The sequence below is a fragment of the Cibotium barometz genome, chromosome 54 (assembly GCF_041138505.1).
Source record: "Cibotium barometz isolate CiBa-2024 chromosome 54, ASM4113850v1, whole genome shotgun sequence".
NCBI lineage: Eukaryota > Viridiplantae > Streptophyta > Polypodiopsida > Cyatheales > Cibotiaceae > Cibotium > Cibotium barometz.
Window position 1 is genome coordinate 41,451,815 of NC_141099.1, and position 26,307 is coordinate 41,478,121.

A 26,307-nucleotide genomic window follows, 5' to 3' on the forward strand; every position below is an offset into this window, starting at 1 on the left:
TAGACGGTGTGGTAGCTGCATATACAATGAGGGTGGTTACACTGCATAGACATTATCACCGCCCATGTATCAAGAACACGGCCCACCGACCACCGTCCACACTAATGATGAACCTAGTATCTGAGAGAATATTCTAAGGAATATTCCTCATACCGTCGCCCCCCTAATGCTTGTACCGCTGACCATCTCCTGACCATCATCAATGGTCACAATAATGATCCCATCGGCGTCTAAGCTGGGGTTCCCACTAAAGACGTATGCACCATGGCTACTCCTCATAATGGGGGCCTAACAAATGTGCATTATACATCAAAGTGAGATACATGCTAAGAGGCAGGCAGCATTGAGTGTATACTAACACCCCCCCTCAATGTCCACTTGAAGAAGAACTAGGTTTTTGGTCCAACGCCAAGTCGATGAAGATGCCGAGTGAGCTAGTCCTTCCCAAGAGCCTTGGTGAAGATGTCGGCGCAGTTTTGCTCTATAGAGCAATACTCTAGCTCCACTATCTCATTCTCTATCAACTTCTACACATAATGATATTGAATCTCAATGTGCTTCGTGCGAGCATGAAACACAAGGTTCTTGGAGATAGCCATGCAACTCCGATTGTCGCACCACTGCAAGATTGTAGCCTCCCTGATCTGAACTCCCATGTCAACCAAGAATCTCCTCAGCCATACTACCTCACATGCAGTAAAGCAAGTTGCCTTATACTCAGCCTCTATGGAAGAAAGTGCCACAGTAGGTTGCTTTTTTCTAGGTCCAAGAGAAAGCATCGAAACTAAGCAAAAAATAATTTCTAGAAACTGATTTCCTAGAATCACAATCTCCTGCCGAATCTAAGTCACAATAACCTGTCAGAGTGTCACAACCCATGCTGTAAGTGATGCCATACTCAAGTACCCTCATCCCTTCCTTCCAATGACTCTCTCGTGGCTTGTTGGAAAACCTGCTCAACACACCAACTGTGAAGCTGATATCAGGTCTAGTGTTAGTGAGAAAAATCAAACTCCCCACCAAATTCATGTACTTCTTGATGTCAACAAGTGATGAAGAATCCTCTGCAAAAAGCTTCACGTTCACTTCCATTGGCATAGACACAGGCTTGCAGTTTGTCATCCCAAATGCTTTGAGAATCTCCCAAGCATACTTTTGCTGTGAAATGAAGATTTTACCTGGCTCTTGCCAGACCTCAATCCCCAAAAACAGAACTGCATAAGACCCAAGTGTGTCATCCCAAACTCATGGCTCAGCATATCCATTGTCTGCTAGATCATCTCTTTATTGTCACTCGAAATGTTTAAGTCATCTACATACAAGACAATCAAAACAATCTTGCCATGCCTTTTTAGAACATACAAGTTAGCATCAAAAGCACTTCTTATAGACCCATTGTTTTTGAACAATTAGTCTATCCTGTGATACCATGCCCTTGGGGCCTGTTTTAGCCCACACAATGTCTTCTTTTGCCCTTGGGTCCTGTTTTAGCCCTTGGGGGCTGCTTTAGCCTATACAATGCCTTCTCACCTTGCAAACTTTGTTTTCTAATCTGTGCATCTCAAAACCTGGTGGCTGAGCTACATATACCTCCTCCTTGAGATGGCCGGTCAGAAATGTTGATTTGACATCCATGTGAAAGACTGGCCACTTTTTGTGAGCAACCAAGGCAAGTACCGCCCTGATAGTTGTCATGCAAGCTGTGGGAGCAAAGGTTTCATCAAAGTCAAAACCCTCTACCTGTGTAAATCCATGTGCAACCAACCTAGCTTTGTATTTTTCATGTGAGCCATCAGCCTTATACTTAGCTTTCGAAACCCATTTGGTACCAATTACCTTTCTGTTTGGTGGTCAGTCAACTGGCTCCCAAGTGTTATTCTTTATGATGTTGTCATACTCACACTGCATAGTGGCTTTCCACTTTGGATTTGCTAAGGCTTCTTCTACGGTGCCTAGCTCCTTCACTGTTCCCATTATCTCAGCCCATCAAGGCCATATTGATAATGAGATCAGATGCTCTTCTCTTCTCCTCTATTCTCCTTGATCTGCATGGTCTGTCTGCTAAGATTCTAGCTTCTCAAGTACTGGATTACGTTCATCAAAGAGCTATTGTGACCACTTTGGAAGTGGCTTTCCTTGTGGTGCAACAGCAGGCTGTTGTGGTGTGTGAGAGTCTTCATCCTCTAAAAATGCCTCCTCCTTGAGACGAAATCTGACTGGTGGGTTGGGCTCATGGTGGAGTATTTCTCCGGCTAATGATAGAGTGGACGGACCTCCTTCCTCCACTGAGTGTGGCTATTTTGCAAATACCACATCTCGGCTGGCCACAATCTTTTTTGCCTCTATATATCATAGAGCCGATATGCCTTCGCCCTTTGGCTACCAATCTAGCCTTGTACCTGCTTATGCTACCATCACTATTATGTTTCACCTTATACACCACTTAGATCTTAACTATATCCAAGAAAGATGTACTTCTTGCTTTTGGCATCTAGCTTGATCCTGGATACATCTGGAATATGCACATAACATTTATAGCCAAATGTTCTGAAATGAGAAATTGAAGGTTTCTTACCAGAGTAGGCCTCTTGAGGTGTAACATCCTTGGGTGCCTTTGTGTAGCTTCGATTGAGGACATAAACTTCAGTGTTGACTGCTTCAGCCCAAAATGTATTGGCAAACCCTTTGCCTTCAACATGCATCGTCATCTCCATGACAGTTTGATTGCAGCATTCTACAACATCATTTTGCCGAGGTGTGTGAGTAGTGGTGATTTGGCACTTGATGCCATTCTCCTTGCAGTAGCTGTCAAATTCCATTGAAAGGAATTCTCCTCCCCGATCTGTTCAAAACTTCTTCACCTTCTTTCTTGTCTCATTTTCCACAAACTTATGCCACTACTTGAAATTGCCAAAAGCTTCAGCCTTATCCCGATGGAAATAAACCCACATCTTTCTACTATAATCGTCGACTAATAGCATAAAATAAGAAGATCCCCCTAATGCAGTAGTAGACATTTTATCACAAAGATCAGCATCATGCACCAGCTCTAGAGGAGTCTTTGCCTAATTGTTGCTTTCCTATGGAAATGCCTTGCATTGGTACTTGCCCATCATGCAAGCTTCACATGGTTCCTACAATTCTTAAATGTAGGAAAATTTACTATACCCTTTTTCTACATCTCCTTTAGCACTCCAATGTGACTAAATCGCTTGTGCGCCAAAGCTTGCTTGTGCTCTTATCTGTAGATCGTATAAGGACATTCAGCTCATAGAGATTGTTGTGCCTTACTCCTTTGCCGACTACCTTGCCAATAGCATCTAGAATTTCTGCATCAATTTTCTTGAAGTGTACTTTAAGCCCAAGATCTATCATCGCAACAACTGATAGAGTAGATTTTTCTTTATTTGGGATACATGGAGCACATCTGGCAGTTCTTCTCTTCATCTATAGTTGCCACAAAAGATATGGTTCCAGACCTTCGGCTGGACATTTAGCATTATTCCTAACAACAACACTGATGGGTTCTTGTAGAGGCTTCCATGAACTATACTAGCTCTTCTTACTAGTCATGTGTCGGGATGCTCCACTATCCAAAATCCATGAATTTTCAACAACTGGAGCTTGAGAAGATGACCATACCTCTTCACAATGGCAACCCAAAGTTCAATGTAATGAAGTAGATTTGGTTGCACATACACATGGGGAATGGGGTCTAGGCACTTAGGCTTAGGGTCATTTACATGTGTACTTTTAGGGGGCCTTGGGCTATATTAGGCATAGGGCTCATAGGCATTGTACCTTTTTGATCATATGCATGTGTACTTTTAGGGGGCCTTGGGCTATATTAGGCATAGGGCTCATAGGCATTGTACCTTTTTGATCATATGCATTTTGCATAGTGGGTTCTTGTAGAGGCTTCCAAGAACTATACCAACCCTTCTTACTAGTCATGTGTCGGGATACTCCACTATCCAAAATCCATGAATTATCAACAACTGGAGCTTGAGAAGATGACCATACCTCTTCAAAGGCGACCCAAAGTTCAATGTAATGAAGTAGATTTGATTTCACATACACATGGGGAATGGGGTTTAGGCACTTGGGCTTGGGGTCATTTACATGTGTACTTTTAGGGGGCCTTGGGCTATATTAGGCATAGGGCTCATAGGCATTATACCTTTTTTATCGTATTCACTCTATAGGCATCTGTGTCTTCTTGGTGCTCATGCCCAAGCTTTAATGGTGAGCTTCTCCCATATGAGATCTAGAATAGTGACCTACACCCTTGTTGTCTACTCCATGTGATGAGCGGGCCTACTTCTTGGATTCAAGCTCGGTCTCAACATTGTTGAATAACTCCTTTCCCTTCCATGAAGACTTCAGGGGGTACTGTTCTTCTCGTCTGCCTGCTTCTTTCTACAGTCTTTGATAGTGTGACCCTTCTTGTCACAGTAATAGCAAATCCCTTGAAACTTCTTCTTCTTTGGTTTCTTCTTCTTCTCATCAGAAGATATCGCGCCTTTGCCTTTAGCATTGGCCAAAAATACACCATAACCACCATCGCGGGTCTTCAGCCGCATCTCCTCCTCAAGTAATATAGCACTAAATTCTTCAAATGATAAAGGTGGTACTCTAACGTAAGTGTTTAGTGATGTAGCCAAGTCATCATACATCTGTGGAAGAATTTGGATGCACCTCCAAGCCAACTCCTCATCACACTAGTGTGTGTAATCCCTATAACAGCCATTTGATCCAACAGATTTTTAATCCGTGTGACATAAATGCTTCAGCAGCTTCTCCTTCTTCAAACTTTTCAGGCATAGGGCCTTGGGCTATATTAGGCATAGGGCTCATAGGCATTGTACCTTTTTGATCATATTCATTTTTCATAGTGGGTTCCTGTAGAGGCTTCCAAGAACTATACTAGCCCTTCTTACTAGCCATGTGTTAGGATGCTCCACTATCTAAAATCCATGAATTATCAACAAACTGGAGCTTGAGAAGATGACCATACCTCTTCAAAGTTCAATGTAATGAAGTAGATTTGGTTGCACACACACATGGGGAATGGGGTATAGGCACTTGGGCTTAGGGTCATTTACATGTGTACTTTTAGGGGTCCTTGGGGTATATTAGGCATAGGGCTCATAGGCATTGTACCTTTTTTATCATATTCACTCTATAGGCATCTATGTCTTCTTGGTGCTCATGCCCAAGCTTTCATGGGGGTGACCTTCTTCCATATGAGATCTAGAATAGTGACCTACACCCTTGCTATCTACTCCATGTGATGAGTGGGCCTACTTCTTGCATTCAAGCTCGGTCTCAACATTGTTGACTGACTCCTTTCCCTTCCATGAAGACTTCAAGGGGTGATGTTCTTCCATGAAGACTTCAAGGGGTGATGTTCTTCTCGTCTACCTGCTTCTTTCTACAGTCTTTGATAGTGTGACCCTTCTTGTCATAGTAATAGCAACTCCCTTGAAACTTCATCTTCTTTGGCTTTTTCTTCCTCATCAGAAGATATCGTGCCTTTGCCTTTAGCATTGGCCAAAAATGCACCATCACCACCATCACGGGTCTTCAGCCGCATCTTCTTTGGCTTTTTCTTCTTCTCATCAGAAGATATCATGCCTTTGCCTTTAGCATTGGCCAAAATGCACCATCACCACCATCACGGGTCTTCAGCCGCATCTCCTCCTCAAGTAACATAGCACTAAATTCTTCAAATGATAAAGGTCATACTCTAACCTAAGTGTTTAGTAATGTAGCCAAGCCATCATACTTTTATTGGAAGAATTTGGATGCACCTCTAAGCCAACTCCTCACTAGTGTGTGTAATCCCTACAGCAACCATTTAATCTTGTAGATTTTTGATCCATGACATAAATGCTTCAGCAGATTCTCCTTCATCAAACTTTTCAGCAGTAAGCTGATTCTCCAGGTTCTGAATCCTGGTTTGATTCCAAGTCTCATCATGGTTTCTCAGTATGATCCAAGTCTTTGTAGCCTTGGTAGTATGTTGAATTAGAGTGAGAACAGAATCACTTACACTGGTGATGATGGCACAAAGTGCATCAGCATTGCACCTTTTGCATGCCCGAAGAAGTGTAACATTTGGTGGAAGCATGTTTGCAGGGTTGTTGGGGTGTCGAGACTTCCCATTGGTTCTGTATCCATTCCCAGAACAGTTTCTAGGAGCTCATAAAAGTCTAGAATGGCATTAATTTTGAATTTCCAGAGAGTGGTTTGTTCCACCAAGCTTGCCTTCCATGAAGGCAGGTGGATGAATGCGCAAGACTGGTGCAGCACACAGCAGCAGCAAGCAGCAGAGATAGAAGCCATCACTCAGAGGATTCTATGCAAAGAAAAACAAAGCTTTATGCACTTTTTTTGTAAGAGCACCTGAGCTGTGATACCATATAAGAATATGTCACAGCGGAGAGAGATAGCAAGACAAAACACAATAGACAATGCAATAGATACATAATGGAGATTTAAAAAATTATGATTACGCCAAAGAGGTACAAGTGATGGTGCTGTCCACCCATGCGCTCTCAAGTAGAGCTTAGGTGGTGATCTAGACAGACTCTGGATGGAGGATGTACGAAGTGTAGAAGGGGGGTGGATACTCATGAGCATTAGATGCCTTAACTCCAAGTCCATATATAGTACTATAGGCGGTGTGGTAGCCGCGTATACAATGAGGGCAATTACACTGCATAGACACGATCACCACCCGTGTATCAAGAACGCGGCCCACCGACCACTGCCCACTAATGATGAACTTGGTATCCGAGAGAATATTCTAGGGAATATTTCTCATTTCTGGGAAATATTCCTGGTACCATTGCCCCCGCTAAGGCTTGTACCCTTGACCATCTCCTAACCATCATCAATGGTCACAATAATGACCCCATCGGCGTCTAAGCCAAGGTTCCCACTAAAGACATATACACCATGGTTATTCCTCATCATAATGGAGGCCTAACAAATGTACATTATACATCAAAGTGAGATACATGCTGAGAGGCGGGCATTGAGTGTATACCAACACTACGATGTACATTTAGCACTTCCTACTACTAGACCTCAATTCTCTCTCTCTCTCTCTCTCTCTCTCTCTCTCTCTCTCTCTCTCTTTGCTAAAGGGGGCCACGAGGTGGGGGTTAGGAGTTGGATTGTAGTATTTGTCCTAGAATAAAGCCAATGTGTTGTTAAAGAGGAAGGTTGGGCTAGGTAGAGAGGTACTCATCCTCCTATAGAACTCAAATAGTGTAGTTGAACTCAATGAAGTGCTACCATCTACCCATACTACTTGAACTTCAACCTAGTGTTACAAACCTTTCATCTTGAGGCTTTTCATCATAAAGCTATGCATATTTATAGTATCAAGATTTTGGGGGGTTTTCCAACATAACTTCATGTAAGAAGAGCTTTACTTTGAGCTTTCTTGATGGTGTCCCCTCCTTGACTACAACTGAAGCTTGGCTTATTTATACTTTAGAAGGTTTCAAAGAATAAATAAGGCTTATTTAATCTTTGGAAGGTTTCTTGATGGTCTCTCCTCCCTGAAGGTTAGCTTATTTTTTCTTTGGAAGTTTTCCAAGATAGAGTGGGAATGCAAAGAAAAGATGTGGGAAGGGTAGCCATGACAATGGTTTTGTACGAGGGGGGTGGCTAGATCATGCATAATCTTTAGCAAGTACTCTCACTTTACCATTTAGCACGTACTCTCAATTACTATTGCCATGTTTAAACAAAAAGAATGTGTATGCATTATAAGGGTCTTAAACAATGATTATAAATGTGGGGCATGTGAGACCTAGAAAATCACCCACCTTGGTGAGCCACCATAGCTCTCCTAATGGAAAAGAAGGACAAAATAAAAAGAATGTGTGTGGATTATAAGGGTTTTATTGTGAACAAATATGCATTAATGAGGATGATTAACCTTATTGATCGGGCATTATGGAGCATGATACTTCACAAAGATAGATGTCACACAATGTGTAATGCATGTAAGGTTCGATCAGGCTTCGAGTATGCATGTCAGAGTGCGGGCGGTGAATAAGTCAGGGGTTTAGGAGTGAATCGTTTGGGTTAGAATACCGGGGCAACCGGGCTAGTGTGGGCAGGCGGGCCACTACATATAGCCCAGCATGATGAATGCATGCTCATTCTTGCTCTACAATGGGGAGGTGAACACAAGCCATTCCGCATAGCCGGAGTCTTTCGGGGTGCCATCAAACCGCAAGAAGACTTTTCTATCTCTCTTGTGGCACCACACGAAGCTACATTAAGCCGTCAAAGCATGGTGTGCACTCACTATGGTGACAATAAACTACCGTCGACGCGTGCATCTTTCTTTTTGCATAATTTATCATTTGCACTCATCTCATCGAGTGATAGCCCGAGTGATAGCCCAACCCTGACCTCAGCAGGGGGTACCTTTGGGGGTGTTTCCAGGGTCTTGTCATCTCTTTCTAGCTTGACAACACAAGTCGAGCTTGCTCGTATGCAGCACCGAGTAATACATGCATGTTACTCTCTCAACAACCAAGCAGAGTGCATTTAGACTCTACTCTACAAGATTCCGTGCGATCTTCATGAAGGCAGTTTGTAGTGTCTACCACGCATTCCAGTCTTTGGGGGGGACAAAAAAGAACACAACAAGGACGTAGTCAATATATTTTTACAAAAATAGTCTGATCTACATAACCTTAGACATATACTTGAGGAATATAGAGTGGTTGAGACCAGCTTGATGTACAAATGGTGGATGGGCCGCCTAGCCCATAGTGTTGGACAGCCTCGCACTTGGGTTGAGTGTTTGGAAGAACATTCCACAAGGAATTGTTAACTGTGGAATGAGCTTCAGAGGTCATGGCATAAGTGGGATAGATGCTCCATGACGAGCATAATACTCACGTAGTATATTTCAAAGTATTGCAAGATAGTTTTGAAATCGAAGGGAATCGATGCATTCTTAATTTTGTGCGGATTTATGCATGATTTAGAACTCGAGTACGAAAGCTATGTGCAACCCAAATCGAAGGGAATAGATGCATTCTTAATTTTGTGCGGATTTATGCATGATTTAAAACTCGAGTACGAAAGCTATGCAACCCAAATAACCTAAAGTCCTCGACAAAGCAATCAAGTACGCTTAGATATATGATGCTATCTCATAGATCACATTCAGTTTTTAAATAATAGCTTGGAGAGAGCGGGACGTCAAAATTTAAAAGAAATTTTTTTCCAGAGTGACAAGGGACAAGCGCGTCATGGAGAGCAAGAGAGAAAAGGGGGACAAGGGGGCCATTGGATCAAGAGACGTAAAAAATTTAACAAAGAAAGGAATCCCACACACATGCGAAAGAAAGAGCAATATGAGCAAGCAAAAAAGGATAAACTATGCTTTCACTCCTTTGAACCCGGACATAGTAAGGTAGCTTGTCCTAAGCTAGGTGCTGGATAAAATTCCAACGAGGGTAAGAAGGATGCTAAGCCTTCTAGGCAAGTATACACGGTGTAGGTGTTGCCTCTCCACACTACAGAGTTTAGGGAGGTGACAGTCTGTCACACTGATAGCACCCACGCCGGTAGTGTTACGTAGGCAATGTGCTAGCTATTGTTTGGGCCACATGATTTGATCCGAATGCACGGTTCAATCAATCACCATAGAGTGGTCATAATGATCCGACAATAGAGCCACACATAATTTTCTTAACTATGCATTGGTTAAGAAATTGAAATTTCTTAAAACGCGTAACGATCATAAGTATATGGTCTCCTTAGCGAATGACTTTTATTAGACCGTTTGAGACATGGAGGTTTTAGGAGTGCTTATCTCATTTCAAGGTTATGAGACTAGACTTTCCAGTGATGCACTTGACTAGAGCTAATGTGATACTAGTGAGGGAGTGGTTCTTCCACTTGGGCCCTAGCATGCGTGGCACTTACCAATACAACAGTTGTGAGTTTATGCATGAGGTAGAATTATTGCTTTGCATGGTGAGCATGATGTGCTGATGTCACCATTGATTTCTTCCATGGAGTTATACCACACCATCGAGCTTAGCCTGGTTAAGTAGGTATATTCTTGTACTCTTTGTTTTGATGATGTTATTGTTTCTATAGTTGAAACAGAACACATTAATGAATTTAGTGGAGACCCACTATTTTTAAACCCTCTTTTATCTGCTTGTGATCAAAACATAAAACAATCCAAAGTTAAAAAATGAAAAGTATGTAATTACTTTAAACACAAGAATATAGGGATGTTTTTCTCGAAGACCTGCCAAATGGTGTTTCATTGTCGAGGGTTGTTGATCATACCATTAAGGTATTGCCTGGTTCAAAACCAATAAGTAAGCCTAAATAAGCTTAGCCACCCCGAAGCACAGGAGGTGGAGCCACAGTTGACCGAATATTTTAAGAAGAGTTTTATTAAACCTATTTTTTTGCCTCCGGTATCGCCCATTCTTCTAGAAAAGAAGAAAGATAGATCTATGCGGATGTGCATAGACTACTATACTCTTAATCAAAAAATGATTAAAAATAAATATCAAATACCTAGAATTGATGAGTTATTTCTCATTGTAGCTTGTTATTTTACTAAGATAGATCTTAGGCTGGGTTAACCAACGTGATATCTTGAAAGCCTTTTGGGACATACACCACCATTTGGGGGGCCAATCAGTAGCCCCATCATTTCTTGTTGAGTTCTCTCAACTAAGCAGATTGCATTTAGACTCTACTTGACGAGATTTCGTGCGATCTTCATAAAGGTAGTTCGTAGCGTCTGCCACGAAGTCCAGAGAAACTGCAAACATCTTAAAAGATCTCAAAGCGCCGGTCTTTGGGGGGGAAGAAAAAGAACACAACAAGCATGTAGTCAAAATATTTTGCAAAAATAGTCTGCTCTACATAACCTTAGACATACACCTGAGGAATATAGAGTGGTTGAGAGACCAGCTTGATGTACAAATGGTGGATGAGCCTAGCCCATAATGTTAGATAGCCTCGCACGTGTGTCGAGTTTGAAAGAACATTCCACAAGGAATTGTTAACTGTGAACGAGCTTGAGAGGTCATGGCGTAAGTGGGACAGATGCTCCATGAGGAGCATAATACTCACGTAGTATATTTCAAAGTATTGCACGATAGTTTTGAAATTGAAGGGAATCGATGCATGCTAAATTTTGTGTGGATTTATGCATGATTTAGAACTTGAGTACGAAAGCTATGTGCAACCCAAAGAACCTAAAGACCTCGACAAAGCGATCAAATACACTTAGATATACAATGCTATATCTTATAGATCACAGTCAGTTTTCAGACAATAGCCCGGGAGAGTGGGACATCAAAATTTAAAAGAAATTATTTTGAGAGTGACAAGGTACAAGCAGGCAAGCGCGTCATGGAGAGCAAGAAAGCAAATGGGGACAAGGGGGGCATTGGACCAAGAGACGGAAAAATCTCACAAATAAAGGAATCCCATGCACATTTTAAAAAAAGAGCAATATAAGCAAGAAAAAAAGGATAAACTATGCTTTCACTACTTTGAACCCGAACATAGTAAGGTAGCTTGCTGGGCTGGGTGCTGAATAAAATTCCAATGAGGGTAAGAAGGATGCTAAGCCTTCTAGGCCAGTATACACGGTGTGCAAGTGTTGCCTCTCCACACTATAGAGTTGAGGGAGGTGATAGTCTGTCAAACTAATAACACCCACGTTGGTAGTGTTACGTAGGCAATTTGCTAGCTATTGTTTGGGCCACATAATTTGATCCGAATGCACGGTTTAATCAATGACCATAGAGTCGTCATAATGATCTAACGACAGTGCCACGCATTGGTTAAGAAATTCAAATTTCCTGAAACATGTAACGATCATAAGTACATGGTCTCCTTAGCGCGAATGACTTTTATCAGACTGTTTAGGACATGGTGGTTTTAGGAGTGCTTATCTCATTTCAAGGAGACTTTCAAGTGATACACTTGACTAGAGCTAATGTAATACTAGTGAGGGAGTGGTTATTCCACTTGGGCCCTAGCATGCGTGGTACTTACCAATACAACAACTGTCACGTAGGCTGTAACGCCTGTGAACGGGCAGACCGGATGGCCATGTCCGGGGTTCAGTGGGAGAGGACGCCCATGCGGAGTCATGGGCGGCCAGGCTAGTGTGGACGGCAGGCCACACACTATATAGCCTAGTAGGGGATGAGGGGCAATCCTCATTCTTCCTCTATGGCTGGGTGGTGAGCCAGAGGCCGTTCCCTCCTGTAACGCCCGTAGCGGCGTTACAGGTATCTAACACTGGTATCAGAGCGTCGGTTCGATTGGGTCGTCATCAGCGTCCGCACGTGACCGGGGGACCGGAGCCCACTCAATGGTTTTCAACCATTCATCTTCTCATCCTTATCTCCACAATGGAGTGTGTGGAGGGAGGCGGCCAGAATTGAAAGAAAGACATTTTTGAAGGGAAGAACTCTCTCTCTCTCTCTCTCTCTCTCTCTCCCCGTCGCACATAGCAAAGCGAATTGCAGGTAAGCATTTCGTTTTTTTTCTGCGTTGAAGCTTGTCTGCAAAGCAAATTTTCGTTTGGTAGAGAGAGGAAGCTTGTCTGCGAAGCAAATTTTCGTTTAATGTAAGCTCCGTCTCTCTACTGTGTGGGGGGGGGAAGAGCCTGCGGTGGCTAGCCCCACCACGACCTGCTAAAAGCAATGCGTGTGCGCCGTTTGAGGGGGGCGAAGACCACCCGTAGCATTGTGTGCGCCGTTTGAGGGGGGGGGAAGACCAGCCCTAGGACCCGTTTTGCTGAAACGCCATATTGATTCTACGTGGGGGGGGCGAAGACCAGCCAGTGGTTGCGTGCGTCGTTGTGCAAAGGGCGGCCAACCAGGTGGCCAGCCCTTAGGCGGCCAACCAGCGCAGCCAGGCCAGCCAGGCGGCGGCCAGCGCGGCCAGCTAGCCAGGCAGCGGCGGCGGCGGGCCAGCCAACCAGCGCAGCAGGCGGCCACCAAAGAAGAAGAAAAAAATTATTTATTTTTTTATATATTTTAATTATTCATTTTTAATAAAATTAAAAATAAAACTAAATTCAAACGGATCCTCTCTCTCGGCTCGGCTGGGGAGGGGTAATCCCGGCAAGGGATAACCGACTGTTTCAGGTAGCAAATTTATTTTTCTTATGAGTTGCAGGCATTTTTCTCTCGGATCGGAGCATCCCGGAGAAGCGGCGCTGTCTGGAGATTCGCAGCGCAACACAAATCGACAGGCGACCGTAAAGGGGGGTGACTATTCTCTCTCCACCATTGCTCATTTTATTAGCGTTTTTTTTTGTAATTTCTGAGTTCTCGCATTGTTTTTTGCAAGAATTAAAGATGTCTGCTAGGCGTAGTGTGTCCCCACCGCCTTCTACTTCTCTAGGTTTTTCAGGTCTCTTGTCCTCGGTCGCGGGTTTGACCCCGACCGAATTGTCAGGCCGTATACGCCCGACCGTTGTCCGATCCGGAGTGTGCTCGTCGATCACACGTGATCCGCCAGCACCCTCCTCGTCTATGCATTAAAATGTTTATGCATAGAATATGATGAAAATTCCTCTTTTTGCATTATCAAATTTATGCATAAACATAATTACATAAAAATATTGTGGGACTTCCTCTTTTAATATAAAAATTCTTTATGTATAAACCTAAGCATAATTGCATCTAAGCATCTTGTTTATTAAAAAAATACCCAAATATAACTTCCTTATGAAAAAATAATTATAAGAATGTTAGCATAAGCTCTCTTTCATCTTAAAATGAATCAATATGAATTTTCTTAACATAAAAACAAGCTTAAATTAATTAACCTCATTTTTTAGTATACTAAAAATCACAAAAATGTTTAATCTCCAACTCTAGCTTGTTAGGCCTAGAGTTTTGGGTAAGAAAATGAGATTAGAATTAAAGCTTATCCTTCCAAGAAGGATTTAACCATAAAAGTGAGTATTCTTTCAAAAAGAGAGACTACAATTCAAAAACAATACATTTAAGCATAAGAGATTAACATTAATTCATCAAAACAACATAAATCAATAAGGGCTTGGTTTTAAGAAGAAATCGTGAATTATAATGCTTCCCAAGCATGTAGAGAGGTTGGGAAGAAGATTACCATCCAAGAAGAGAGTAAAACACCATTGTTTTAGGCTTACCCTTGGTTTTTGGCTTGCTCATAATTATCGAGCCTTCACCTTATGTGAGCCTTTCTTTATTATTATTTTGTGGATAATTCCAAAATTTCTCATTTTTCTTTAATTCTTATTTTCCAACCTTAATGAATAAGGGTATCACATTTTTAAATTCAAAAGAATTTAATAAGGCTTAGAACTTTGAACTAGGGGACTCCTTGGCTCACCCATTGTCCAAATCTAATGCAACTTAGAAAATTCTGAGTAAAATTTTATTTCAGGGGATCTTTTTCTATTGACTGGAAGAAAATACTTATCCAATAATATTTCAATTTTTTGTTATCTCTCTCTAGGCCAAAAACAAAGGAAAACCATGTTTTCTTGTATTCTGAAAAAGGGCATGATCACAGGGGACTGAGAGGAGAACTTATACATCTTTAGGGGCCGAGGAGGGACCTTACATAAGGGGTTATACAATATGAGCAAGAAATGCATAACTTTTCCCAAAATTAAGTGTGGGTGGGGGGGAGACTCCCTATCCACGATTTGGGGATGATCTCCCTAAATTCTCATCATTGTGTCAGTGTACAGGTGATGATGGGGTTGCTCCCCTATCTTGATAGTCTTTAGTTCGGTAGTTCTTATTTCATATTGAGATCAACAGCTTTAGATTTATCTTCACTATGTTGTGTGCCCTTTTTTTTATAGAGACTAGTTTAGTTTGGTAGTCCTTATCTCATATCGAGATCAATAGCTTTAGATTTATCTTCACTATGTTGTGTGCCCTTGTATCTCTATCTAGAATCTACCTAGATTACAATCAAAGCTCCTTGCTAAAGTGCACATGTGGGTAGATGCCATTAATTTATAAGTAAAATTGGTTACAATAGTGATTCAACATTACTTTCGATATTTCTTGCTTCAAGTTCTTTTGTCTTTAAGTTCCGCTTAGTGTATTTTTCCTACATTGTATTAGATCTCAGGCTTTAGACAAAGCTTGGTGGGGGTAAGTGGTTCTTTGGGAGTATATTTAGAGGGATGACACAACCTATAGCCACAAGGGATTGACCACATTGGTAACTAGAAATGGATGGAACCAACTATACACTCTTGAAGCTCAAGATAAGACCCATTCTACATTATTATGACTTGTAGAGATAGCTACTGGGGTTGATGTGACGCCAAATCCAGCCTCAAATCTAGCAAATCCATTGCAAACAACACTGTTAGATCTAGCTCTTGCCTTGGCATGGAGGAGGAGGAACATGTATACTCTTCTATGTACTAGTGTGTTTCACTAATTCTTTGATGTGCCAACATTAGCGATTCTTTGTTGACTCTCATTCCTCATACGAGGCTTGGGTGGTTCTATAGAACTAGTATAGCAAAATAATGAATCTGACAAGGATACAAATGCTTGAGAATCAGCTATTATCAAAGAAGCTTTTTGATGGAGAAGTAGTCGAGTAGTTCATTAGATGGATCAAGGATCTTACTAGCCACCAAGAAATTCATTGCATGGATCAAGGATCTTCAAGCTTAGATGGTTGTGGTTGGGATCAACAAGTCAAGTGAAGATTTGGCACGAAGATATATCAAGATCTTACCCCAAAAGTATGATAGCTTGGTCACCTCATTGAACAATTACGTGAGGAATCCTCTTGAGTCTTAACTTTTGAAGAGTTTAGTGGCATGCTCGTGGAGGAGGAGATGCATCAAAAGATTAGGGATGGTGGTGATTCCACTTAATTCCACCATCTCTCCTAACATAAATAAAGATAAGGGGAAGGACTCTAGTAGCCCCTCTTGTTATGTCCTATGTGTGGACATAACGAGGCTAGTATAGAGGCCAACCACGTGGTTTACTTAGTGTGAACTGGTTATGGGCTATATAGTTGGGTTTGGGACTAATTTGAGAGAGTTCATATGTAGAAATCTACTTTAGGAGAGGGGCCTCTCCTAATGGATCCAACTTATGGTTAGCTGATGGTTAGTCGCACTAGTGACAGTTGTGAGAGGATTGTGGGTGCATGGTATAGGACACATGTAGGCATTGAGGGTGCGAGCTTTGCTATGGTTTCTTTGGTCTCTAGTTGGGGGGTGTGGGACAGGGTGGGGGCTTACCATTATACTTGATTTAGAGCAGCCTATAGTTGGGTGCGAGCTTTTTCGTAATTTCTTTTTAGCTCTAGCTCGGGGGGTGGGTGGGAAGTAGATGACTAGTTAACGTGGTTGAGTTTATGTGCAGCATAAAATTTGTGCACATATATTACTTAAATTAATACAATCAAATCAACCATAGTGAAGCAAAGATTTGATATATTTTATTTTTATCAAAGGTTGTGAAAGAAGGAAGGAAGGAGACTAGTTAACGTGGAGTCGGGAATGGAGTCCAATACATGGGTGAAGGTCATCATGGAATCTTGCATGAGCAAAGACTTGATTGATATTGAGTACATATGATAAAAGTTATTATTTACAACTTGGCCTTATAATTGTCTTATATACCCTTGGCCCCTTTTCACACTTAGTAATACCTTGCCCCCCACGTTGGGCCATGCCCAAAACCATAGTCATTTACCACTTTATTACAAACCATCCCCACCCATAGGTTTCGTCCTCGAAACCTTATAACATTTAGGCTTCCAAATGGGTTGGGCATCCACATAAAAGTACTCAAGTCCATGTCCACCAAGTATATGGAAAAGAATGACTCATGTGAGAACATTCCCAAATGATCCATGGCTGTAAATTGCTTCCAATGGCCAAAAATTGCATATTAAGCATGCAAAACAACCCCAAACTTACTCTCCATGATGATAGCTCCTTTGCCAACATTTCCAAATGTAAGTTCCATGATCTCCAAGTAGTATGAAGCTCTCTAACAGTGATTTACATGAAATTCTAGCAAGCAAAACCACTGTTATGCCTCTTCATTTGATCCACCAAATGCACCCATAATGTCTTCATAACCTTGCAAGCTTGAGACCAGCTGCCATGAAGCTTCATCATTGGGTAAACCTCTCCATTTGACAAGGTACTCCACTAAAGGAGCAGTTGCATAACACCTTCTCTCTAGTTCCCAATACCTTTTTCGGTATATATTCAATCATACGTTCTTCATTTATTGGAGGTAGCTCATCTTGTACTTCCACTATTGGTCCCACATAAGCTTTCAATTGAGAGACATGAAACACATCATGTATACGTGTGGTTGCCGAGAGCAATACCTTATAAGCTACTTGCCCAACTCTTCTCTCAATCTTGTATGGACCATAGTACCTATATGAGATAGTTTGGTGTTTATGTTACCCTCGAGAGATGCATATCTAGATTTTGGTATGCATAAAAGTACCCAATCTCCCACATTGAATTCCACAAATATCCTATGGGCATCAGCATATTGCTTCATACTCCTTTGTGCATTCTTCAAATTATCCTTTCATTATTGTATGAGGATTTTCATTCTTTCCACCTCATCCATTGCATTTGGATTTGTAATCTCCTCCTTATTGATCATCATCGGTGTATTCACTTTGTACCCATAAGTAGCCTCAAAAGACAACATTCCAATGCTTACATGACTTGTGCTATTGTAAGCAAATTCTACAAAAGGTAACCACTCATTCCAAGCAATTGAGTATCATGGCAAACGTGTCTCAAATACATCTCCACCCACTTATTGACACTCTTTGATTGCTCATCCATTTTCGGGTGATAGCCAGTGCTAGCAGTCAGCTTGGTACCCATGATCTCAAATATCATTCTCCAAAATGAACCCATAAACTCAGCATCTCTATCACTCATAATTTGTTGAGGCATTCCATGTAACTCGAATACAAACTCCACAAATTGCCTTGCAACCATGGATGCCAAATGGGTGACCTTGGTAAGAGTAAAGTGTGCTGTTTATGTCAATTGGTCCACCACTACAAATAAGATGTCCCAACCCTTCCTTATGCGAGAAGTTCTGTGATGAAATCCATGAATATATGCATCCGCTTTCCCTCGAGAATAGGTAAGGGCTAAAGCAAACCTCTCGGCTTATGTGTTAGAAGCTTGTCTAATTGACATAGCAAACACCTTGTAACACATCTCTGCACATCCCTTTCCAAAAGAAACTCTTCCTTATCTTGTCGAAGGTTTTGTAGAGACCCAAATTACTCGCCACCATAGGGGTTGCATGCATTTCCTACATCACCTTGCTCTTATATGATGAATTATGTACAAGATAAAATCTTGTGCTTATAGTACAAGAGACCATTCTTGATCTCATAATGAGAGAAATCTTCATGGGTGCCTTGCTATAATTTTTGCACCACTTGTGGCACTTCTTCATCCAAGAGATATTCCTCTTGAATATCCATGATCTGATCTTTGTGTAGCTCAGATATTGCATTCGATGAACAAGCCCACATTTGTGAAAGAGCATCAGCCACTACATTATCTTTTCCCTTTGTATAAGTGATCTCAAAATCATAGTTTTGCAAAACAACCAACCATCTTCTTTGCTTTGGAGATAGAGTCGGTTGTGATATAAAATATTTGAGCAACCTATGATCACTTCTCACATAGAAATGACTCCCATAGAGATAATGGTGCCATTTCTTGATTTTATGTAAGATGGAAATCATCTCTTGATCATAGACGTCTTTATCATTCCATGTCTTTATCATCCAATTTGTAGCTCTCATATGCAATTACTCTATGATCTTGATACAATAGGGCCCCAATGCCTCTTCCACATGCATTCACCCTTATTGTGAATGTCTTTGAAAATTCAAGATGCACCAAAATAGGTGCTGATGTAAGCATTCTTTTGAGCTCTTCAAAACTCTTATTCGAAGTTACATCCCAAAAGAATGTCTCCTCCTTAAGCTTGTCCGTCAATGGTGCTGCTATATGTGCATACTTCTCAATGAGTCTCCTATAAAATGAAGAGAGTCCCAAGAAACCCCTCAATTGTGTTGTATTGGTTAGAATAAGCCACTTTTGCACATAGTCCACCTTTTTGGGATCCACTCTTATCCCATCTTTCCAACTATATGACCAAGGTACTCCACTTCACTAGCCATGAATGTGCACTAAAGTAGAAAAATGTATCGTTATTGAATACTCTGTTGAAAGGTTAAAGGTACTATAATCCCACTACTCATGATGCGAGGAGTGAGCAAGAATATTGTTTTATATAAGATGAGTAACTGTGCATTGATTGTAATTGTGCCATGACCTTTCCAAAGAACAACCACATCCATCATAGTAGAATGTATGGAATCCCACATGTTTTGATGCAAGCTAAGTAAATCACCACATAAGTACCTCCATCTTTTGTACCTATCCATTTAAACAAATAATATCATAATGTTTTTTACCAAAGGAAGCACAATCATTAAATTTATGTATCTCATTGAGACATGTGAAAAGATATTTACACCATTTTTCTCGAGTGTAGGATGCACATTATCCATGATCACAACGTACAAATGCCTATTCAAGATCAAGAAAAGCTCATCATAAAGCTTGGTGAGGATATATCTCCGTGCCATGTCAAGCAAATTATTATTCTTCCCAATGATATGGGGGTAGAATTATTTCTTTGCATGGTGAGCATGATGTACCGACATCACCATTGATTTCTTCCATAAAGTTATACCACGCCATCGAGCTCGACCTGGTTAATTAGGTATATTCTTGTACTCTTTGTTTTGATGATGTTATTGTTTCTGTAGTTGAAACAGAACACATTAATGAATTTAGCAGAGATCCACTATTTATAAACCCTCTTTTATTTGCTTGTTGTGATCAAAACATAAAACAGTCCAAAGTTAAAAATGAGAATTTTTAAAAATGAAAAGTACGTAATTACTTTCAACACAAGAATATAGGGATGTTTTTCTCGAAGACCTACCAAATGGTGTTCCATTGTTGAGGGTTGTTAATCATACCATTAAGGTATTGCTTGGTTCAAAACTTTTAAGTAAGCCTGCACATGCTTAGCCACTCCGAAGCACAGGAGGTGGAGCGACAATTGATAGACTATTTTAAGAAGAGTTTTATTAAACCTATTTCTTTGCCCTCGGGTATTGCCCATTCTTCTGGTAAAGAAGAAAGATGGATCTATGCGGATGTGCATAGACTACCATACTCTTAATCAAAAAACGATTAAAAATAAATATCAAATACCTAGAATTGATGTGTTATTTGATCAACTCATTGTAGCTTGATATTTTACTAAGATCGAACTTAGGTCAAGTTACCATCAAGTCCGTATACTAGAGTAGGATGTTCCCAAGACTATGTTTAGGACTCGCTTTATGCATTACGAGTTCCTGATTATGTTGTTTGGCTTAACGAACACACCAATAGCCTTTATGAAATTGATGGACAATGTTTTACGTCCATACTTAGGAAAATTCATAATAGTTTTCCTAGATGACATACTTGTTTATAGTAAGTCACACAAAAAATGCTTACAACATTTGCATCTAGTGCTTGAATTACTTAGGAAAAATTTACTATTTGTTGCAAAGAAAAGCAAATGTGAATTATTTTTTACTAAAAAGATTGACTATCTGGGTCATATTATGTTTGCTAGGGGAATTTGGATGGAACCAAAGAAGATCGAATCCATTCTCAAATGACCAAAGCCTAAAAACCTAGAAGAATTGTAAATTTTCCTTGGTTTATCAAGATTTTACCAACAGTATGTACAGGAAGGACTACACAAAAATCGCAATCCCATGAGAGTCGGATTGACTAACCAGTTAAAAACAAAAGCTAAATCAATTCGTTGGGAAAAACTCCAATGAAAAAGCTTTGAAAAGCTTAAGGATACGATTGCAGCGGCATTTGTGTTAAAAATAGTCGACCCCCCTAATGAGTTGTTTGTCATAGAAACAGACGTTAGTGGAGAAGTCGTTGGTGTGGTTTTAATGCAAGGGGGATGCCCAGTTTTCTTTGAAAACAAAAAGCTTAACCATGCTCAGCATAACTACTCGGCCTATGAGCGAGAATTACCTGCAACAATAGTTTATGCTCTTGAAAAGTGTCAACATTATTTATATGGTGCTACTTTTGAGGTCTGCACAAATCATGAAAGTATGAAATGGCTTTCAAGTCAAAATGAGTTGAAAGGTAGCTAGGTGGATAGAGCTATTATTGGAGTTTAACCTAAAACTCCACTGCCAAAGAGGTTAATTTAATGTAGTGGTGAAAATACACTAAGTCGTATGTCGATGATAAACGAATTGAGTTTTACCACAATCAAGAGTAAATTCTTAGATTTACTACGTGGAATGTGTGAGCATGATCCTAGTTTTTTAGAGGTATGGCGGCTTGTACTTGTCAACAGCCTACACCTTCCTCGCTCGTCTCGAAAGGAGCGCCAATCCATTAGTCAAGGTTTTGACAACAAGAAGAGCGAGAACTAGTTTGGAGAGAGACAAGGTGAGTCTCTTGGGTTATGTATACTGAGACGGAGAGGTCAGGGGTGAACCCTTCACAAAAACTTGACATTGGTTCATTTGGTGGTGATAAAGTTTGTCGGGGAGAAAGGTAAACACGGTATTTCATTCTTCACGATAAATACCTACTCTAAAAGGATAGAGTTTGTGTACCAACTAGTGGTGACTTTCGGCACCAAATTCTTATTTAAAGTCACGAAAGTTCGAGTGCTAGACATCCCATGATACAAAAGACCTATGCGCTCGTTATGAAAGTGTCGATTTTTTGTGCACTTTATCAAGGAGCTTTGATGGTAATCTAGGTAGATTCTAGATAGAGATACAAGGGCACACAACATAGTGAAGATAAATCTAAAGCTATTGATCTCGATATGAGATAAGGACTACCAAACTAAACTAGTCTATTAAAAAAAGGGCACACAACATAGTGAAGATAAATCTAAAGCTATTGATCTCGATATGAAATAAGGACTACCGAACTAATGACTATCGAGATAGGGGAGCAACCCCATCATCACCCCTGTACAGTGACAATGATGAAAATTTAGGGAGATCATCCCTACCCAACTCGTGGATAGGGAGTCTCCCCCCCACCCACACTTAATTTTGGGAAAAGTTATGCATTTCTTGCTCATATTGTACAACCCCTTAGTAATGTGAGAAGAAATGGAGCATAAACATGGAAACGGTAAAGTGAGAGTACTTCCTAAATGGTAAAGTGAGAGTACTTGCTAAAGCCTATACATGATCTAGCCACCCCCATCTCCCTCCCCCCCTCCACCCCCCCCCCAAAAAAAAACCACTGTCCTTGTAGCCGTCTGCACCTCTTTTGTTTCCATTCCCACCTAAAGCAACCCACTCTATCTTTGAAACCTTTAAAAGGATGAAAAAGCCAAGCTTTAATTGTCATGGAGGGGAGACCATCAAGAAATCTAAAAGTAATTCTATAAGCTCTTAGAACATGAAGTTATGTAGAAACCTCCCAAAATCTTGATACTATGAATACACACAGCTTCAAGATGAAAGCGTGAAAAACCAACATCAATAACGCTAGGTTGAAGTTCAAGTAGTATGGGTGGAAAACTCACCTTGATAGCACTTTGTTAAGTTCAACTACACTACTTGAGTTCTATAGGAGGATGAATACCTCTCTACCTAGCCCAACCTTCCTCTCTTACAACACATTAACTTTATTCTAGGAGAAAGACTAAAATCCACACAAAGAATGAACTCTCCCCCCACTCCCCCCCTTTAGCAGAGAGAGAGAGAGAGAGAGAGAGAGAGAGAGAGAGAGAGAGAGAGAGAGAGAGAGAGAGAGAGAGAGAGAGAGAGAGAGAGAGAGAGAGGAATGATGAGACAGAGATCTCGGAGGGAGTGCTAAATGTAAATGGTAGGTGTGAGAGTTTCCATGTGAACTTGAGAGAAAGGAGGTGTGAGCATTGAACATGTTGTGGGTGATGTGGGGCACTAAAATTGGAGATATGCATTAGTGTTAAAAGAATCATGATAAAATTGATGTGGGGCTTCTGACATAGAAAAAGAAAGTAATAGTCCTTTGCATAAAAGTGTACTAAATTGTGTATTGTTAGAGTTCATTTTCATGAAACTCTCTTTTATCATAGCATCTACAAAAATTCCAGAAGTTGTCAAAATGTTATCAATTCTAGCTCTAGCTATTATTTGTCAACAAGACAAAAATGCACATTTAATACAGTTTATCAATGAAATCCAATTTTTGAAAATAATTCCGAAGTCTTAGATGGAAGAAGAACAATAGATGTAGGATGCCTGGCCGTCTATAGTGAAGGCATTTGAATGTCGAATTTGTAACCTTGGTTGCATTGTCCTCCTCCTCAAGGAACATAAAAAAGAACACTCATGCCATATTAAATATCCTAGAGCAATTGTTGCACAGAGAATGAGTTTATAAGTTGAACTTCGGACGGGCGCGGTTGAACTTCACAATTCCTTGAGTTGGAGCTTTCAAAACGTGTGAACATTACATGTGCCCGACCAACATGTGTGGAGTGGCTATTAGAAGTTTTACATGGGCCGGGCCGGACTGGTGTAAATCTGCGCATCTTGTTAGGCGTACATATTTATATTTAGGGTTCGTAAAGCCTACGTTTCTGATACATCTGTGTAGGTATGGGTTCACACACTTAGGGTTTGAGGAGGTATCTCCACCACACAGCTTCACTTGCCTGCATCTTATACATATTTAGGGTTTTACAAGAAGGTTCTCGCTCAACGCTGCTTGTTTTAGGGTTTTCTTGCTCAGGGTATGAGGAGGCATCTCTGCAACAGAGCGCTCTCTCTCTCTCCACACACACACAGACACACACACTCATTCAATCTCTCTCTCTCTCTCTCTCTCTCTCGACGTGGTTCGGTGACCCCTTTGGCAGGGGCGCCGGCCGAGCGCCTAAACGGAGCGGCTCACAATTCTGTGCCGTAGGATCCTGCGCTAGCGTCGCTCATCAGTATCCCTTCCTACGCTGCAGCCGTGGATTGACAGAGCGATGCTCCGGTGTCTCTGCTGTCTCCGGTTGCATGTGCGGGGCGTGTGGGGGGTGGCATATTCCATCGCCTTGGAGAGCAGCGTCGCTGCCATTACTCTTTGGGACAGACCATGCCGCCCACATTTCCTCCCTCCAGGTGCTTTATGTCCTATTTGTTTAACTGGTTAACGTGCGTAACCTTAATTTAAACTAGGTGGGCGTAACCTTAATTTAAACTAGGTGGGTATAATACCTGGTGGTTAACCCGGGGTGCCTTCTTCATTAAAGAGTTAATTCAATGCGTAAACACTCTCGCGAACAGCGGAACTTTTGCTAGATATGATATATATATATATATATATATATATATATATATATATATATATATATGGTATCACCATTCCTGTTAATCCACCTGCATCCCTCCAGGCTTTCGCCTTGTCTTCTGCCCCCGGGGCGGCTTGCTTGTTTGACCTCCCCCTCATGTATTGTATTGATTTTGGTCTACCCCGATCCTCTCATTCCCCATATGGAAGTGAAATACACCAGAGGGCTTTTTGAAGTAGCGAAGTTAGGTTAGATAGAAAGACATGTGATGAGAGTAGACAATGCGCTAGGATGTGTATAGACATGTACCAACAGTGTTTTGTAGCTCAAAACGAGAGTTAGACTAAATGAAGAAGTTTCTAAGCAGAGAGAGATTTAGCCTTCGCCATATGAGCATCCTACAAAGCTACCCTTGGACAAACATCAATCATGATAAATTTGGAAGCTATTCCGTACTAATATACCGTATGTATCTGTCTCCTAGGTAGGTCATCATATGCATACATTGTTACATGGCAAACAAATGTATGAAATATATTAAATGGCACAATGGGATGTTGTTACCCTACTAGACATGGGTAGCAACCACCACCACTGATGTAGAAGAATGTTCATGCAGAACATTGATCATTATCCTCATGCACGTGAGGGTGCATCTTTCTACATAACCACAACGATGAACCTCTAAGGTTCACCTTGAGAAGATAACTAAGGCACTTTAATTGGCATGAGAAATGGTACTTGGTATGTGAAGATTTGCATCTTGGGCTGCAGTACAGTGGTTGGACAATGAAAATTTTATCATCGATGCCATTTGTACATGGTATGTGAAGATTTGCATCTTGGTCTACATTGTAGTGGTCGAACAACCAGAATTTTACCACGGATGTCATTCTCATCGTGGAATTGACTCCCATTGTAATCTAAGATATGCATACATTTGCTACAGGCTACTATATAAAGCACCGTTGATTTGCAAGATAGGTGATCAAAATTCAACCATTGATGTCCTTTTCGAAGAATTCTACTTCTAGTGAAGTGAATAAATCCACTATTTTGACATTAACTCTTCTCCTTTGTAGCCCTACGGCCATAGGAGATCTCAGCTCAAAACCATGCATTAACATAAATGGACTAAATCCAGTTTGCTGAATGTTTGGAACTATTATAAGACTTGCCTGATGGATAAATTAAAATTTAAGAGCTCGTATAGTAGAGCTAGAAGAGGATGAGCCATGCCACATTGAGCGCTCTCCTTACATATACACCAAGGCCAAAGGATTCTCGTATAAGTGCCTGTATTTTAAAGCAATGAGATGGATATTATGCTACATGTTGTGTATAAGCAGAAGATAATCTCTGCAATCTTGGTTGGTGGTGCTGGTGTCAAAATAAGTCACATAAGCATTATGAGTCCAAATGATTATACAAAGAAGAACTCATAATAATCGTATATAGTTCTAAAATTTGTCTTAAGGATATCATTCATAAGTATCCTAATATGATGATTACCGCTCTTCTTAATAGATCTATTGTGATGCTTCGATCACTATAAACTCTTACGAAAAGACTGTGGCTACGAGAGAGGAATGGCTCATGTTTATCTCCCAGCCATAGAGCAAGAATGAGCACACACCCATCACGCTAGGCTATATGTAGTGGCTTGCCTGCCCACACTAGTGTGGTCGTCGTCGGTGATACTCTGACGTGGACGACTCACCCTTGAACCCGTTACTCATCACCCACACTCCGGTGCGTACTCGAAGCCTTGTCGAATCTTACATGTGTTACATGCCTTGTTACATTACCTCCCTCTAAGAAGAGTTTTTGC